The sequence below is a fragment of the Lactuca virosa genome, chromosome 6 (assembly GCF_052849685.1).
Source record: "Lactuca virosa cultivar CGN04683 chromosome 6, Lactuca_virosa_CGN04683_v6, whole genome shotgun sequence".
Lineage (NCBI taxonomy): Eukaryota > Viridiplantae > Streptophyta > Magnoliopsida > Asterales > Asteraceae > Lactuca > Lactuca virosa.
The window spans coordinates 153,603,631-153,612,805 of NC_136431.1; positions in this window are offsets into that span (position 1 = coordinate 153,603,631).

A 9,175-nucleotide genomic window follows, 5' to 3' on the forward strand; every position below is an offset into this window, starting at 1 on the left:
GTCAGGTCTGGGAATGACATAGCCTGATCAACTATGTCTGACCTAGAAGTGATTAGCATATGCCCGGGAATGGTTGTGGCGTTGCAACAAGTCTAAAAACTTACCATCTCTATCTACAAACAAACATCGAAAACATAAGAACAAACATTAAAATACTATAGGAGTATTTGGTGATACTATAACCAACTTATGTGAAAACTAAAGGCCCTATTAGTAGGTCTATAATGACTAAGTGCATACGCTAAGGTTATACATGATTAAAGATATTATAGACACAAAATCTATTACTATTGCTCTACTTTCTGTTCCTTGTTTGGTTGTGGACTTAGAGTAGAGTCATTTATTCGAAGGTCTATTCTATCTCAGATTATGTATAACTGGTATGCACTACGTGATTATAGACGTGACTAATAAGGTTCAACCCCTATAAGTAATTATAGGATTAAACGTCTATTAACTATCCCTTCTACCCCTATTCTCGCGCGAGCAACGTGATGAGTAAATCCTAACGCCCGTACAAAACCTACTTCTACCCACTACCATAACGCCGTCTCCGGGACGTTAGCAGAAACACCGAGAATAGTTTAGTAAAGTGCGAAATTTATTACGTGTGTATATAAAGGGTAAGGATATAACCAATATATATCAATAAAAAATTGGCATGCATTTTATTTCAGTTGGAGTTTACCACATATTTCATAACTTGTTATTACAAACAATTTGCTTATGGCAACTCTAAGATTACTTGATATATATACCTCAAGGTTATGTGTAATTAAGAGACGATCGGATTAGAAATGGTAAGTCCGCCTTAGCTCCTGTTCCTTGTTTGGTTGTGGGCTTAGGGCAGACTCATTAAGTTCAACGGCCTATCGGACCTTAATTACACACAACTGGTATACATTGGGTGATCTTAGGGGTGGATCAGGCATGGAACAAATCACAAGATTACAATCGAGTCATTTCTACTAAATTCATAAGTTTATTTATATAGACCTCTGTTATGAATTGTTTTCCACATTCGAAGAATCGGGAAATACTATACTTGAAAACTAATAACCTAGTTTTTACGACGCCCGACTAATAACCAATACTAAAAGACTTATACTCATTTCGTCTTTGAAATTCTATAACAGAAAGATGCCGCCTCGAAGGTCCGTTAGACGCACTAGCAGAACACAAACAAATCCACCACCACCGCCTCCCCAATATGATCCTGTTATGTTCCAAGCTGCGGTCACGGCCGCGGTGGCAGCTGCTATGTCCCAAATCAGCACTGATGGTGCAGGACGGGCAGGGAGCGGTACTAATAACTCCACTCAAGGAGATAGCCAAGGGCGTTCTAGAGAATGCTCCTTTAAGGACTTCACCAATGGTAAACCCGATCCGTTCAACGGTAGCGGGGGAGTCATCGATTTGATGCAATGGTTCGAGAAGACCGAATCTGTCTTCGAAATCTGTGCGTGCGCCGAAGTGAACAAGGTCAAATTCGCAGCTCGCACTTTCTCCGGCCGGGCCCTTACTTGGTGGAACGGCCACGTTAAGTCACTGACGCTTACAGTGGCTAACTCGATGAGTTGGGAGGACTTGAAGGCAAGGATGCTGAAAGAGTATTGCCCAAGGGGCGAGGTGCAAAAGCTAGAGCAAGAACTGTGGAACCTCAAAATTACAGGCTCTGACCTTGCAACTTATATCGCCCGATTTTGTGACATAGCACTCCTTTGTCCCGCTATGGTCACCCCGGAAGACAAAAAGTTGGAGCGATACCTTTGGGGATTGTCCTCCGAAATTCAAGATAGCGTGTTGGCCTCAAGACCAACTACCTTTGAGAGTGCCAAGGAATTGGCACAACAACTCATCGACCATCGTGCCAGCCATGACACGGCGACAACCACCCCGGATTAAGCAAGAGCAGGAAACAACATAAGGAAGTTCGGGGACAACAAAAAGGACCAACCAACCCAGGACTTCACTAAGAAGCAACAGAGCGTTGCTGTTCATGCTGCCACAACCCACGCCACGCCAGCACCCATAAATCGATACGCTGGAACCCTACCGAAATGCAACGAGTGTTACTTCCATCACACTGGGGCTTGCCGAGAGATGCATTGCAAAAATTGCAACAGAAAGGGGCACACTGTCCGTTTCTGTAAGGCACCAGCACGACCCATCAACCAGGTACCCAACACTGGAGTTAGCCCAGCCTGTTACCAGTACGGCGAAACGGGACACTTTAAAAGGGACTGCCCAAGTGCACAAAATGCCGGTGATGGTGGAAGGGTGCTCGCGATCACTGCCGGAGAGACCACCCCGGAACCGCCCATAAATATCAGTACGTTTTTCTGACATCGACGTTTAATTTTTTTTACTAAATCTAGCATCGAATAAAGTATACCAACCATAAATCTTGAGAACACGATAAAACCCAAATAAGTCTTACCTCCTATATAAAAACGCAGGGTTTTTACCAGTGAATCTATGATGGCTGGTGTAAACATTATGGTCATATATCATTAAGATTCTACGGACTTAGAATGTGTGATTCCGCCTCATTTCCTGTTCCTTGTTTGGTTGTGGGCTTAAGGCGGGGTCACCCATCCGAATGCCCTTGCAATCTTAATGATATACGACTAGTTTACACCAAGCGATTATAAAAGAACTGGTAGGACTTATAATCCAAATTTCATCACAAATTGTTGAAACATTCGTAATGATGGAACTCGCTAACTACATTATAAAATATTCATAGTGGTAATACCAAGTATAAAGCGGAGAGCATAAAGGCACACGTAAAATACACTATCATTCCAAAACAATAACTCCTTTAAATCGACTCAGCTCAAGTTACAATAAGAAATTCCAAGGTCGTCACTTAACATCAAGCGGGTTGTTCCCCACCATATCAATCCCTTATACTACGAAAAGTTCCCCCATCTTTCCTCCAAATTCTTGAAGTCCCAGTCGAAACGCTAATTTCGGGACGAAATTCCTTCTAACGGGGGGATGATGTGACAACCGTCAATTTTTGGCCAAGTCAAAGTCAACTAAAGTCAACAAGTCAAACCGGTCAACTCATCTAACCCTTGTACATTAGGGATTCCATTATGTTTCTTATTGAACAACTCGCAATCGTAATACAAAGTATCACTTAGAGTTTTCACGTGTTCGAAAATTCTAAACCCTAATCAGGGCAAGTGATGAAACTACTCGATAAAACATTATTCCTTAACTCTCAGGGGCATATAACAATCATAACGAGACTTAACGGGATGTACAAACCTTGCGTTGCGAAGCCAAACACTCAAAAAGGTCACAAAAGAAGTCTCTCCCAATCTCTTTCACTCTAACTCTCCCAAAACTCTCTAAGTAGGAGAAATCGCTACAAGTGTGTGTAATCTCTCCCAAATCTCTCCAAGTATGTGAAATCTCTCCCAAATCTCTCTCTGTATGAGAAATCTCTCCAAGAATGTCAAATCTCTCCCAAATCTCTCCAACTATGTGAAATCTCTCCCAAATCTCTCTCTGTATGAGAAATCGCTCCAAGAATGTCAAATCTCTCCCAAATCTCTCTAAGTATGCCAAATCTCTCCAAGTATGACAAATCTCTCCCAAATCTCTCTCAAAATCCCTCTCAACTTTTTATAATCACTCGGGGCATCCCGACCCTCCAATTTGACGAAAACAGCTCGAAAACGGAAGTCTACGCGAAAACCAGCCTTAAGGAGCCGAAGCTCCTCTTAGGAACCGAAACTCCTCTTAGGAGCCGAACCTCTTAGGAGCCGAACCTCCTGAGAACTGAAACCCTCTCAACCGAAATGGACCGAGCGGTCGGTCTATTTCGGTCCCCTGACTAACCAGAACCGAGACATGACTTTCGGCTCTTCCCTTCTTACCTTCGGTCCGAGAAGACTTCTCACTTTCGGTCTGAGAAGCACCTGCCCAGCCGAACCCCTCCACTCTCGGTCCCTTCTGATGAGCAGCCTGCGAGACCTCTCGGTTCCCATGCACAACCGAGCCTCGCCTTCGGTTCTATGCTCCTAAGGAGCCGAACCTGCGCACCTTCGGCCCTGAAGTTCGGATTTTAGCAATTCCTACCCGGTTTTCAATATTTTTAGCGTTTTGAGCCCGTTTTTCGAGATTTTAACGCGGGATTTTCACCCAAACTCGTATTTTAACATAATAAACCCCAAATATTCATATTTTAATTATATTTTGGGGAAAATCCTTGCCTAAGAATAAAATCTAGTTGGTAAGATATTTAGGAGGAGTGTTGACTTATCCTTTAAACAAGGACACAAGCAACCTCCCCATACCTTCATAGTACAACCCCTAGTCACTATTCACTCATACCTAGTCAATCATTGTCCTTTTCCCACTCTTTTTCAGCCATAATGTTGAACAAAAGCTGGAGATATCCTCCCCTTTCCTCCCACTTTATTCACTCTTTCTTAAGAAGAACAAACACCCCTCTTCCACTTTCTCTCTCTAAAAATTCGAGATTCAAAGGCTGGTCTTGGGTTTTTCCTCCACATTTGGTAAGTATCTTCCTCCCACACTTAGATATTCTACTATCTTTCATCCAAATCATAGATTGCTTACACAAATATCGTCATATTTGTGTTAGATCTTCAAATCTTCAAGCACCTCCCAAGTGTTCTTGAGTTGAGCACTTCTTTTCTCCATCATCCATCTACTGAAATCACTCAAGGTGAGTTCATACCCCTATCTTTTCATGTTTTTCTTAAGTTTTAAGGGGGGGAATACAGGTTAAAACACTAAGAACTCAACTAAACTCATTTAACAGCCTTCATCAGAAAAGTTCAACTCCATTCACGGACTGTTTTGGTCAACTTAAACATCTTAGTTTTCACAACTGTATTAGGTGCAAATAGTTCAGGTTCATAAATTTAAAATGACTACTTGCACATCACCATACGATTTTTCTACGATTTATGGTGATTTTTACAAAACTACCTATCATTTCAAAAACGAATTCGGACCAGTCTGTGAATATGAACATTTTAACACAAGTTAAAGACTTCCAAAAATCATAATAAAAATTATGAACAAACTAGAGACATTTTATGAACTCTCAGAATTTACGGATTCAGTTTTCGACTTCGTATGATTTTTCTATGATTTTTCTAAAACAGTGCAGAACGGTTAAAAACTAGTTAACAGCTTATAACTTTCAATACACTTTGTATTATGTTGAGCAAAGTGTATAACAATAAGTTCTAAATATTGAATGTATTTTCTTGTTAGTTTATCATCATAAACTGAAATTTAGTCATTCATGATAAGGTTTACTCATTCATTTCGAATACTTATAATAAACTTCAATAAGCATAGTTTATGGATTTTTACTACATGAAAAAGGTTTTACTCTCAAAACAAATGGGTTTTTCATATCTTTACGTAATAAACTATAATAGTAATAGTTTAAGGATTTCATATCACTAATTTATTCAGAAAAGGTGATTTTACTTCCTTCATGGAAGAGGTTTTAATATCAAACTGTGTGTAAACTAGTTAACTTAGGATGTGAGGCAATTCTCTCCCCGTACGTTCGAGTACGGGATCCCAATTCCTGTAAGTTATAACCAGAGTCTCTTGTAGGGAGAGCGTGATAATTGTGTATAGATCTATATTGGGTTTGACACCCCACACCTTGCTGCTAGCTACAGTGGGACCTGCAGGTCTACGGGTGACAAGAGTCATAGTATGTTAACGTTTGAAAAACATTGTGCAGGTTATTTCTCGTCATAGTATGGTTATAGCGACTCACATAGGTAGTTAACAATCTTTTAAGTTTACATGGAAACTTCTACTTTGAAAAGGGGTTTTACTTCTAAACTAAACGAGTTTATGCCGATTTAAAACCACTTTTATATCTTTAAGTATGGAAAATACTTGTTTATTTCCGGTCCTGGGATTTAGGACCACATAACTTTTATAAGGAAAATATAGGATTTTCTTTGGAATCATATCTCTGTTAAAACTATATTTCATCTAGAATTGTTAGACTTCAGTTTTAATTGCTAAGTGTATATGCTAGAGTTATATAAGAATCTAGTCATAATCGACTGAGAATTGGTGGGCCCGCCTTACTTCCCGTTCCTTGTTTGGTTGTGGACCTAAGGCAGACCCATTATATTCGACGGTTTATTTAACTTAAATTTTATATAACTTATATACACTGGGCGATTATAGAAGGAAATCTAAGGGCCTTTCTAGGGTTCATTATCGCATAACATAGAAGCATTCATTTCACTTAATAAAGAAAATATTGCATTTTCTGGAAACATACTTTGTCGCTTTTACAAGGAAAACGGTTTCTTTCTCAAACAAACTCTTATGAACTCACCAACTTAATTGTTGACACTTTTTCAAAACTACTTGTATTCTCAGGAAATCAGTGAAACAGGAAAACCAATAACGTTTTGAGGATGGGACGATAAATCGTCAAACGTTTCATTTTGTCATCATAATGTAATTGATTTTGAAACATGTAAACTTATTCCATGGTGTAACCTTTTCAATTATATTTATGATGGTTCTATTTACTTTGAGCACTATTATATTCGTTGTTGTGATACTATACATGAAGTCCTCCACCCCCGGACGTTTCCGCCATCCTTGGTTTGGGGGTGTGACAGATTGGTATCAGAGCATTGTTTATAGTGAACTAAGTATATCGAACCACATAAGATATACAAACTATAAATGCATTGGGACTAAGGTCTCTGATTTAACATTTTTCAAATAACTATACTTTTAGAAATAAATAGTTTCTTGTTAAAAGTATACATGCATGCATACATACTAAGGTCAGCATCATTCTAGAACAAAACAAAAGTAATGATTGTTGAATGGCAGAAGTAGGCTTGGGGATGTATAGTCAGGTCTGGGAATGACATAGCCTGATCAACTATTTCTGACCCAGAAGTGATTAGCATATGCCCGGGAATGGTTGTGGCGTTGCAACAAGTCTAAAAACTTACCAACTCTATCTACAAACAAACATCGAAAACATAAGACAAACATTAAAATACTATAGGAGTATTTGGTGATACTATAACCAACTTATGTGATAACTAAAGGCCCTATTAGTAGGTCTATAATGACTAAGTGCATACGCTAAGGTTATACATGATTAAAGATATTATAGACTCAGAATCTATGACTATTTCTCTACTTCCTGTTCCTTGTTTGGTTGTGGACTTAGAGTAGAGTCATTTATTCGAAGGTCTATTCTATCTCAGATTATGTATAACTGGTATGCACTACGTGATTATAGACGTGACTAATAAGGATCAACCCCTATAAGTAATTATAGGATTAGACGTCTATTAACTATCCCTTCTACCCATATTCTCGCGCGAGCAACGTGATGAGTAAATCCTAACGCCCGTACAAAACCTACTTCTACCCACTACCATAACTCCGTCTCCGGGATGTTAGCAGAAACACCAAGAATAGTTCAGTAAAGGGCGAAATTTATTACGTGTGTATATAAAGGGTAAGGATATAACCAATGTATATCAACAAAAAATTGGCATGCATTTTATTTCAGTGGGAGTTTACCATATATTTCATAACCTGTTATTACAAACAATTTGCTTATGGCAACTCTAAGATTACTTGATATATACCTCAAGGTTATGTGTAATTAAGAGACGATCGGATTAGAAATGGTAAGTCCGCCTTAGGTCCTGTTCCTTGTTTGGTTGTGGGCTTAGGGCAGACTCATTAAGTTCAACGGCCTATCGGACCTTAATTACACACAACTGGTATACATTGGGTGAACTTAGGGGTGGATCGGGCATGGAATAAATCACAAGATTACAATCGAGTCATTTCTACTAAATTCATAAGTTTATTTATATAGACCTCTGTTATGAATTATTTTCCACATTCGAAGAATCGGGAAATACTATACTTGAAAACTAATAACCTAGTTTTTACGACGCCCGACTAATAACCAATACTAAAAGACTTATACTCATTTCGTCTTTGAAATTCTATAACAGAAAGATGCCGCCTCGAAGGTCCGTTAGACGCACTAGCAGAACGCAAACAAATCCACCACCACCGCCTCCCCAATATGATCCTGTTATGTTCCAAGCTGCGGTCACGGCCGCGGTGGCAGCTGCTATGTCCCAAATCAGCACTGATGGTGCAGGACGGGCAGGGAGCGGTACTAATAACTCCACTCAAGGAGATAGCCAAGGGCGTTCTAGAGAATGCTCCTTTAAGGACTTCACCAATGGTAAACCCGATCCGTTCAACGGTAGCGGGGGAGTCATCGATTTCATGCAATGGTTCGAGAAGACCGAATCTGTCTTCGAAATCTGTGCGTGCCCCGAAGCGAACAAGGTCAAATTCGCAGCTCGCACTTTCTCCGGCCGGGCCCTTACTTGGTGGAACGGCCATGTTAAGTCACTGACGCTTACAGTGGCTAACTCGATGAGTTGGGAGGACTTGAAGGCAAGGATGCTGAAAGAGTATTGCCCAAGGGGCTAGGTGCAAAAGCTAGAGCAAGAACCTGTGGAACCTCAAAATGACAGGCTCTAACCTTGCAACTTATACCGCCCGATTTTGTGACCTAGCACTCCTTTGTCCCGCTATGGTCACCCCGGAAGACAAAAAGTTGGAGCGATACCTCTGGGGATTGTCCTCCGAAATTCAAGATAGCGTGTTGGCCTCAAGACCAACTACCTTTGAGAGTACCAAGGAATTGGCACAACAACTCATCGACCATCGTGCCAGCCATGACACGGCGACAACCACCCCGGATTAAGCAAGAGGAAGAAACAACAAAAGGAAGTTTGGGGACAACAAAAAGGACCAACCAACCCAGGACTTCACTAAGAAGCAACAGAGCGTTGTTGTTCATGCTGCCACAACCCACGCCACGCCAGTACCCATAAATCGATACGTTGGAACCCTACCGAAATGCAACGAGTGTAACTTCCATCACACTGGGGCTTGCCGAGAGATGCATTGCAAAAATTGCAACAGAAAGGGGCACACTGTCCGTTTCTGTAAGGCACCAGCACGACCCATCAACCAGGTCACCGGCACTGGAGTTAGCCCAGCCTGTTACCAGTGCGGCGAAACGGGACACTTTAAAACGGACTGCCCAAGTGCACGAAATGCCGGTGATGGTGGA